Source organism: Canis lupus, chromosome 36, assembly GCF_048164855.1.
Source record: "Canis lupus baileyi chromosome 36, mCanLup2.hap1, whole genome shotgun sequence".
Classification (NCBI taxonomy): domain Eukaryota; kingdom Metazoa; phylum Chordata; class Mammalia; order Carnivora; family Canidae; genus Canis; species Canis lupus.
This window is the reverse complement of record NC_132873.1, coordinates 28747228-28757296: the sequence shown is the minus strand read 5'-3', so window position 1 is coordinate 28757296 and position 10069 is coordinate 28747228.

The following is a 10069-nucleotide window of genomic DNA, read 5'->3' as shown; positions in this document are numbered from 1 at the left end:
CTCAGTTTATTTATCTCATGAGTTTTATTTACTTATTGCCTCTATTAGCTCATGGAGTCGGCTTAGTCTGCTTAGTTTCTTGGCTCCTATTCCACTTTGCTTGGAGCGTCTCTCTGTGAGCTTCTGTGCAGAGTAGAGTTAATAACAGGCCCAAGACGGCTATTCTTAGATCCGTTTGCAGGGCTGGCCCTTGCCTAGCATCTGAGAACTTCGGTTTCAGGAGGGTTCTGACCACTGCTGAATGGCAAGAGTAGCTCGCTCTGCCGACACTGTACAAGCAATAAGGCTTACGCTAAACATGTGCTCTCCTTCTGGCAGTCAGGAATTCGGTGCATACCCGGAAGAGGACACCCATGTGACCAATCCTAAAAAAAAAACAAAAAAAAAAAACCAAAACCCTTGTAATAAGCCTCCCTGGTAGACAGCATGTCATACCTGTTGTTGCGGCTAGTTTCTGGAAGAAATGAGCTCCTCTGGGTCACTCCCCTGGGAAAAGACTCCTGGAAGCTTGTACCTTGTTTCCTCCAGACTTTGCCTTATGCATTTTTTCCCTTTGCTGATTTTGTTCTGTACCTTGTTGCTGTTTTAGCCATAAGTATGACTGTATGCCGAGTCCTGAGTCCTCCTAGCAAATTACTGACCCTGGGGGTGATCTTGAGAACCCCTGACACAACTTGTTTTTAGACCCCTAAAGAATATCTTATTCACGGTCCACCATGTAGTGCTTGTTGTAATCTGACCCTGGCCGTCTCTATACTCGTGTCTTGTCACTCCCTGACCCCCTGTTCTAGTTATGCCAGATTCCTTGCTGTTCCTCAAACATTCCAAGCATGCTCCTGCTCCAGGGCCTTTGGACTTACTGTTGTCAGCCTGTGCCTTTTTTTCCCAGATCTGCAAGGCTACTCTTCACCTCATCTGTGTCCCCGCTCACATGTCACCCATCTAAAGTGACTGTCCCTTCCTATCCATATATATGCCTTAAACTATGTATCCCTTTATCTAGGTGAATTACTCATAGCACTTATCAATATTTTACATTATATTGTTTATTTGTTTATTACCTATCTTTCCCAACTAGAGTATAACTAAATGAAGGCAGGGACTTTGCTTTGTTTACTGCCCTATTTTTAGTAGCTAGAACAGTGTTCGGCACATAGAAAGGACACGCTGTATACTATGTTTGCAGAAGGAATGAGTCAATAAATAATACATCTCTCACCAGGCCACATGACACGTCCACGGACAGTGTACAGATGTCTGCCTTTAGATCAAGCCCCGTGGCAGGGACTGTTGATGATACCTCAGTATCTACTCTCTCCTTATTTTGTCGTAATAGGATCCCTGGTTTCTGGCGGGGCACATGGCCACCAGCAATAGCATACATTTCCCAATCCGGTGTTCATAGGTATGGCTATATGACTAAGTGCCGGCCAATGCGATATACGGAGAAGTTGGGTGTGCACCTTTCAGAAGTATCCTTAATTAGAGTGGGTTCTATTTTTCCTCCCCTTTTCCTTTCCTGGTGGAATTGGTTGTGATAACTAGAGCTTGGGTGGCTTTGGATCATGAGGCAACCTTGGGAACAGAAAGTACTGTCGCTTAGTGGAGCAACAAGATTGAAGGGGCCAGATAATTTAAGGCCAATACCAATCCTGAAGAATCTACCTCTCGACTTTGACAAGAGCCAAAAATAAACTTCCATCTTGTTTAAATCCAGGCGTGTGGGATTTTGTCTCACTTGAAGTTGGTCGTAATCCTAATATAAACACTAATTTCCAGTCCGACTTCTTGAAGCCAAGTGGCAGTTATACAGTACAAAGCGTGAAACCATATGAACTATTCAGTTTATTTAAAGGAAGCCGTGGGCATAACAGGAAGGCTGGCAAACAGAATGTTATCCTGTGGGAAATGTCAGCTTTGGAAAAGCATTATAATAAAGCCCCCAATGAGTCACACTTTCCTATGTCCACATGCATCTTTGCAATATGATGTTGGCACTCCTTCCATCAAGAGGCAGAAGCTAGGGATCCCCGGGTGGCTCAGCAGTTGAGCGTCTGCCTTCAGCCCAGGGCGTGATCCTGGGATCCGGGATTGAGGCCCACATTGGGCTTCTTGAGAGGAGCCTGCTTCTCCCTCTGCCTGTGTCTCTGCCTCTCTCATGAATAAATAAATAAATCTTTAAAAAAAAAAAAAAAAAAAGAGAGAGAGAGAGAGAGGCAGAGGCTATCTCTCCACCCTCTTGGATCTGGGTTGGCCTTGTGACTGACCTTGACCAATAGAATGTGACAAAAGCAACACTGTGTGAGTTCCAGAGTCTAAGCCATAAGAGACCTTGAGTGGTTGCAGGCGAGGTCATCAGAAATCCCTCCCTGATGGCCAGCCTAGAGAATCATAAAAATAAAGTAGTTGCTACTTTAAGCCACTAAATTTTTTTTTAAAAGATTTATTTACTTGAAAGAGAGAGAGAGGGAGAGAGAGTGAGAGCGCACACAAGGGGAGGGGCAGAGGGAGAGGGAGACAAGCAGACTCTCTGTTGAGCATGAAGCTCAAGGTGGGGCTCTATCCTAGCACCCTGAGATCACGACCGGAGCTGAAATCAAGAGTCAGATGCTTAACTGACTGAGCCGTGTAAATGCCCCTAAGCCACTAAATTTTGACAAGGTTTGTTATGCAGCAACAGATACTTGAAAATTAATCAGAGTGCATATCTGTTTCTTGCAACAAAAAGATCCTAAGACAGGGCTAAATGTAAGTTAGCATTTAAAGTAATTGAGCTTGGTGACTTTTTTTTTTTTTTTTATTCATGAGAGAACAGAGACAGAGACACAGGCAGAGGGAGAAGCAGGCTCCATGCAGGGAGCTTGATGCGGGACTCAATCCCAGGACTCCAGGATCACGCCCTGAGCCAATGGCAGGCTCTAAACCACTGAGCTACCCAAGGATCCCATCGTTTGGTAACTTTTAAACAGAAATATAAAATCTTCAGCTTACCTACTTTGACATTAAGAATAAGGAACACAGGTCTTTATTCAATAATTACAATAAATGTAAAAAAGAAGTAGCAAAGAGTAGTAGAAGGAATATTAAATGAGAAATTAGTAAAAGAGGATTATGAGTCCTCCTATCATTAATTGGTTTGAGACCTTAAGAAAGTTGCCTTGGGGCACCTGGGTGACTCAGTCAGCTAAGCGTCTGTCTGACTCTTGATTTTGGCTCAGGTCATGATCTCAGGGTCATGAGACTGAGCCCCGTGTCGGCTCTGTACTCAGCATGGAGTCTGTTTGAGATGCTCTCTTTCCCTTTCCCTCTGCCCCACCCCCTGCATGTGTCCTCACTCTCTAAATAAATAAAATCTTTTAAAAAGATTAAAAAAAAAAAAAAGGTTGCCTAACCTTTGGGTGTGTCTCTTTTTCCTCAGGTGTAATATGGGGGCCACCTCATTGCTCACTCACTCATTCATTCCAGAATCACTGAGTACTTCTAACTACTGGGAGCTGCTATCATGAAGAGTGAGATGAAGCAAGATTTTGATTTTCTACTTATACATTTCTGTATAATTTGATTAAAAAAGAAAAACACAGATTAGTTTTTAATCAGCAAAGATCAAGATTAGTTTATAATCAACAAAGATGTTGTTATGCGCTAACCTATGTCTGCACCCAAACAGATATGCTTATGCTAAAGTCCTAATTCAGCCTGTTTTTAAAGATAGGGCCTTTGAAGAGGTCATTAGGTTAAAATGAGGCCGTTAGGGGTCAGTCCTAATCCAATCTGAGTGGTATCTTCATAAGGAGAGGAAACTTGGTGCTTGAAGAGACACCGTGCGCACAGAAGGAAAACCAAGCATGGACACAGTGAGCAGGTGGCCACCTACAAGCCGTGGAGAGGCGCCTAAGAAGAAACCAATCCTGCTGACACTTGGATCTGAGATTTATAGATTTTGACAAGGCAAATTTCTGATGTTTAAATCACCTAGACAGCTGTACTTTGGAGCAGCCCAAACAAACTAATACAGATGTTTCCTATTGAAAAAGAGCTAGTACCTTCAATGGCACGGGGTCCCTATTCTTGAGGTGCTTGTGTTCAAGTAGGAGAAATATTAACCTTTAAAAACAATGCAGTATGATAAATGCTATGGTGGAACCACATAAAGAATACTCGGAGTCTAGAGGAGGGGAACGTGACTGGCAGTGAAGAGGGAGATAATAGTGGCTCCAGCAGGGAGACTTTGGAAAACTTCATCTACGAGCAAGATGCCATCTTCATGTTGGAGGAAAAATAGATGATAATAACAATCCTAATTACTGGCCGCTCTGCTGGGCCTCTGTGGTTGGTGGTCATATAGAGCATCGGTCCCACATAAAAATGTCAAGAATCAGTAAAATCTCAACAAACATATGTACACAAACCGGAGAATGGGAATACTGATGTAGTATTGTCAATACCATATTTTACTAACGAAGAAAAGAAAAAGGATATTTAAAATGTTATCTACCATCCTCACTGTATCATTAAAGATATTTTAACATAAAAAATAGATAAGACATTACCTCATAATAAAAAAATCCCTTAAATTAAATACATTTAAGCTTTATTTATTTTTAAAGATTTTATTTATTCATGAGAGACAGAGACATAGGCAGTGGGAGAAGCAGGCTCCCTGCAGGGAGTCTAATGTGGGACTCGATCCCGGGATCACAGCCTGATGAGCCAAAGGCAGACACTCAACCACTGAGTCACCCGGCGTCCCTACCTTTAGCTTTAAATTACCTCCATAGACCTTAGTTTTTGCACTGCACAGATATTAGTAGTCTTAGACCAGGATTTGACGGCCACGAGAGTTTCCATGCTACTTTTATCAGTCAGGTTATGAGCACAGTATTTGACTTCTTTACATGGCAAAAACTCCTGGTTTTTCTCTCATTTGTATTTTCTGTCTTCCAAAGAAATAGACGACACTAGAAAGCATGGCTACTTGGCTAAAGACTACCCCTTTATCCGCTTTTCGCAACTAGATATGATTATGTGGCTAAGTTTTAGCCGAGGGGATGTAAGCTGAAGTAGACCCTATTTCTGGGTCATCTCTATCTTAAGATAAGCCACTTGCCTTGGAGTCCCTCTCTTTTCCTTCGCCATAGGTTGGAAGCATGAGTGTGCCCACAACCTGACTGTGACCCTGAAGATGAAGAGATCACCTCAGGGAATAGTGAAACAATAATACATGGAAGGAAGGTGGATCCCGGAGTGACTTGATGGGGTGGAGACTCCCTGCCAAGTTGGACTGCTCACCTTCCAGTAACACGAGAAGGTTATGAACTTCTGTGGCATTTAAGCCTCTGCATGTAAATGTATACTTTTTAGTGTTTTGTTTTTTGGGGCAGCTTAGTGTTCACCCTCATAAGCAAGTCTTGCTTTCTCTTGCTTTTCCTGTGATATTTGCCTTTCAACTTCCCCTTCAGAAGTTTCCTGCTACTCCTATGTATCCTATACCCAGATGGGATATGTGAACTACTAGGTCACCGGAGAAAGACAATGACATCATAGTCTCCAGTCTAAGTGTGGAATTCCCCCAAAGGAGAAGGCCAGTTACCTTCATAGTACTCTTGACAGACTCTCCCCGTAAGTCTCCACCTCGGACCCTTTGACCTACTTAGATGGCAGTTAAAGGAATCATTCCCATAGTTAGATTGGCTGCTCACTCTCAGTACTTTCCACTCTGCTTGTATCACTTCCCCTTTCTATCTTCTGAACACTGCCTCTTTTTCTTTCCTGAGAACTAGATAAAACACATTCTCTTTCAAATCATAGACATTTGCAAGGAATAGTTATTGAACAATTACTTCATAAGGTAGAACAGAAAATGAGGAAACAGGGAAAAGTACCCAACTTTTCAGTCTACTTGGAAAAAAAACAGATAAATAAGTAGGCAATTATGAATTAAAGTGAAAAGTTCTATAATTCAAATAAGTGTAGTGTGTCATAAGAACACTTAGAAGAGGCACTTAACCCAGTTTGTGTAGGAGGGAGTGGGGTCAACAGTTTAGGTGTGGAAAAAGGTGAAGTAAGTGTGCGTGTTGGCAGTAGAAAACTGTACACCTGTTGGTTAAGAATACATAATTTTAAAACTTCAAATAACTTACAGTATAGACAATAAAAAGTGAAAGTTCTTCCCCAAACACATTAATTTTAATACCTATTGTGATCTGTTAATATTTGATGTGTGTTCTTCCAGATAAATAGATTTGAAAATAGACATTCAATCTATATGAAATAGACATATCATATCATATATATCCATGTAGGGTCTTTTCAAAAATCGAATTGTAGTATACATATTGTTATACAGCTGCCATCCGCCCCCCCACATAATCTTCCTTATCATGTGCATATATTTACCTCATTTTAAAAATAGTTGATAGATTTCCCTACTAAAGATTCACTAACTTATTTAATAAATCTCTTCTTCTTTTTGACATTTAGGTTACTTTCCATTTTTTCCCTTCTAATAGTAGTGTTTCGAGTAACATTCTATCCATTGAACTCAGTGATAAATATTAAGAGAAAAAAATTACAATCTGAACATTCTATACCTGCCCCAAATATTCTATGTCTATGAAAAGAATTTTTTTTTTTTTTTAATATGTGAAGTATCAGAAAGTTACCTTCTGCTTTTCTTTCTGGGGAAATTACATGAGGAATCACTATAGCAAAATCAAAATCAAAGTGAAACTGTATTTCAGGGAGATTTTAAGTGTATAAAAACATGTATGAGTAATGAACCCAGTACAATTTCAAAGACCAGCATAGATGATCAGAGCATGGCTCCTCAACGGGGAACTTAAATATTATAAAGAAATTGATAGTTCCAAATTAAGGTTTAGGGTTTCTTTTGATTCCAGACAAACCCTAAGAAGGGTCTGTTTTTGCATCATGACAAAATTTTCTAGAAAAATAAGAATGGCTAGGGATCCCTGGGTGGCACAGCGGTTTGGCACCTGCCTTTGGCCCAGGGCGCGATCCTGGAGACCCGGGATCGAATCCCACGTCGGGCTCCCGGTGCATGGAGCCTGCTTCTCCCTCTGCCTGTGTCTCTGCCTCTCTCTCTCTCTGTCTCTGTGTGACTATCACAAATAAATAAAAATTAAAAAAAAAAAAACGAACTCGTCATTACCTTAAAAAAAAAAAAAAGAATGGCTAAAGAATACTTATACAAATGAGGTTGGAGGTTGCTATTTGCCTTATCAGATGCTGAAGAATTATAAACATACAATTGTTGTAGCATGTTATGACTCAGAAGTGATAACCTGCAACTAGAACTTATAAAATATAGAAATATAATAAGGTAACATGTTTTTAAAAATTACAAACTTAAAGATAAGGAATTGATTCATTAATAGTTAATGTGGAGAAGAAGGAAATTTTGATGACTATTTTATTAGAACTTTGAATCACAGCATACATACAGATAAAAAGTTAAAAATTCAACCATAAAAAATTGGAGAAGGTATAGAAGAAAGTTTATATCATCCGTTTATTTTTTTTTAAACGATTTTATTTATTTGAGGGGAGGAGAGAGAGAGAGAGAGTGAGAGATCACACGCACGAGCAGGGGGAGAGGGAGACGCAGACTCCCTACTGAGCAGGGAGCATGATCCCAGGACCCTGGGATCATGACCTGGGCCGAAGGCAGAACTTGAGGGACTTAGCCACTCAGGTGCCCCTATATCATCCCTTCTTAAGGAAAGACTGGATCCTTCAATCAAAAGAAAAGGGAAGAAGCCATAGGAAAAGATAATATAAAAAAAAAAAAAGGAAAAGATAATAGATTTGACCATATAAAAAGTCACAGTAGTTCAAAATAATATAGACACAAAAGGCAAATCATAAACCAGGAAAGATTTCTACACCGTACATTGAAAAAAAAAAAAAAATAGGGTTACTATCATTTGGCAAAACTCCGATACTGGTTAAATCCAACTCTCGGCCTAGTCTGTGCCCAAACCTTCACAGATGAATGTGTCTGAAGAAAAAAAAATACAAAACTATGTGCACTGGTCTAATTGTAAATTTACGGTTAATTGCCTTTAAGCGAGCAATTGTTCCTGTTGTAAAATCGTAATGCATTTCCCTACTTCTCTCATTCTCCCATGTTCCCTGACAACTATTTCATACCCCCTTCCACACTTCCAGCATCTTCTCCCCATCTTCACTCTGAATCATTTTGCTTATTTCACTCAGAAAGTAGTAGAAACCAGAGGATTTCCACAGTCACACCATCATGTCACCCCACCCACTAGCATCTCCCGTCCTGTTGCAGAAGAATCTCCTATACTCCCAGCATCCCTTTCACAGGGTCTCTGTTCCACCCCCTTTTGCGTGCTCAAGGACAAAGCTGTGTCTCCAGAAATTCCCTCTATCTGCTGAACCACTCTCTTCAGCCCACAGTCATGACATTATTTTTCACGTCTTAAAAAAAAAAAATCTCTTTTGTCCCACTCCCCCCCTTAAGTTACTGCCCCTTGCTCTGGGCTGCAGCAATCCCCCTAGAAGGAGCTGGATATACTTGCTTTACCATTTTCAGTTCCTCAACTTCCATTCTCTCTTGACTCAAGCCGTTCAGGCTTTCACTCCCACCCATTCCAGTGCAACTGTTCTTGTCAAGGTCAGCCGTGACTTTCCTTTTTTGCTAAACCCAATGTTCAACCTTCAGCTTTACCTTCAGTTTTACCTGATCTATTATTGGGAGCATGTGACACAACAGTCACCCCCTCTTCCAGGAAACATCAGCTCACCTGGCACCCAGGACACCACTCTCCTTACTCTGTTCTTCCTGCCTCACAGGTTTTCGTGTCTAACGTGGCCCTCCTGAATTTTCCACATTCCCCCAACGATCCACTCAGTAGGCTTAACCATCTCAGTGAATGGCGACCTTCTTTCCAGTTGTTCAGACCAAAAATCTAGAAGTCCTATTTGATTCTTCTCATTGTCCCAAACTCTGCTTATGACCAACAGTAAACCTGTTGGTTCGCTCTTCAAAACAGATCTAGATTCTTATCTAATCTTACCAGTGTCTCTGCTCCGGTTCTGAGTACAAGCTACAACATATCTCAAGGGGATTCATAATCTTTTAACTGTTTTTTCTGCTTCCCCCCTCGTTCCTTTTGTTCTCCGCCCAGCAGTCAAAGTGATCCTGTTAAGTCTGATTAACATGTTGGGTCTTTGCTCAAAAATGTCCAACAGAAAAAAAAAAAATGTCCAACAGATTCCTGTCTCAGAGTTGAACTCCGCGTCCTCCTATAGGATAAGCCCCCTTCCCATTCTCATCCTTTACACTCTCCTTGCTCACTCTGCTTCAGTCACAGCAGCCTGTTTACTCTTCCTGAAAAAAGACAGGCGACCTGAGCCTTTTCAAGGGTTCCCCCTCTCCTTTGTATCTTTACTCAATTCCCTGCCCATTCTCTGTAGTCGTTCCTGCTAAATCCCTATCCCCTCCCTTGCTTCATTTTTTTGAGTTAGTATTCATCATCCTCTAATATATTTATTTTGTCTATTGTTTCTGTCTACTCCCATTAGGATGCAAGCTCCATGAAGTTAGGGACTTTTGTTTGTATTATTATTATTATTTTTTTTGCTGATGCAGTCTCGGTGCTGGCACATAGTAGTTGCTCAATAAAGGTCTGTTGAATAAATTAAAAAAAAACTACATTCAATGAATATACAAAGGGCAAAAAGGAGTATAAATCTCTTCAGAATTCCTAAACTGTCAATTGACAATACATGTCAGAAGCCTTAACCGTACGTTCAGTAATTTCACGTTTAGAAACATCTCCGTGCAGAATTTCCCAGGCTAGAATAAGGGAAGTACCATTGCAGAATAGTTATCTGGAAAATAAAGACAATATTAAAAAAAAAAAAAAAAGAAAAGAAAAGATTTCTTCTAGCCTGCTGTGGTTCTGATTCGGTGGTACACTGTAATTACCTGAGGGATTTTAGCATATGCTGATGCCTGAGTGCCACCTTTAGAGACTCTGATTTAATTGGTTTTGACTGTTGTCCCCTTGCCATCATA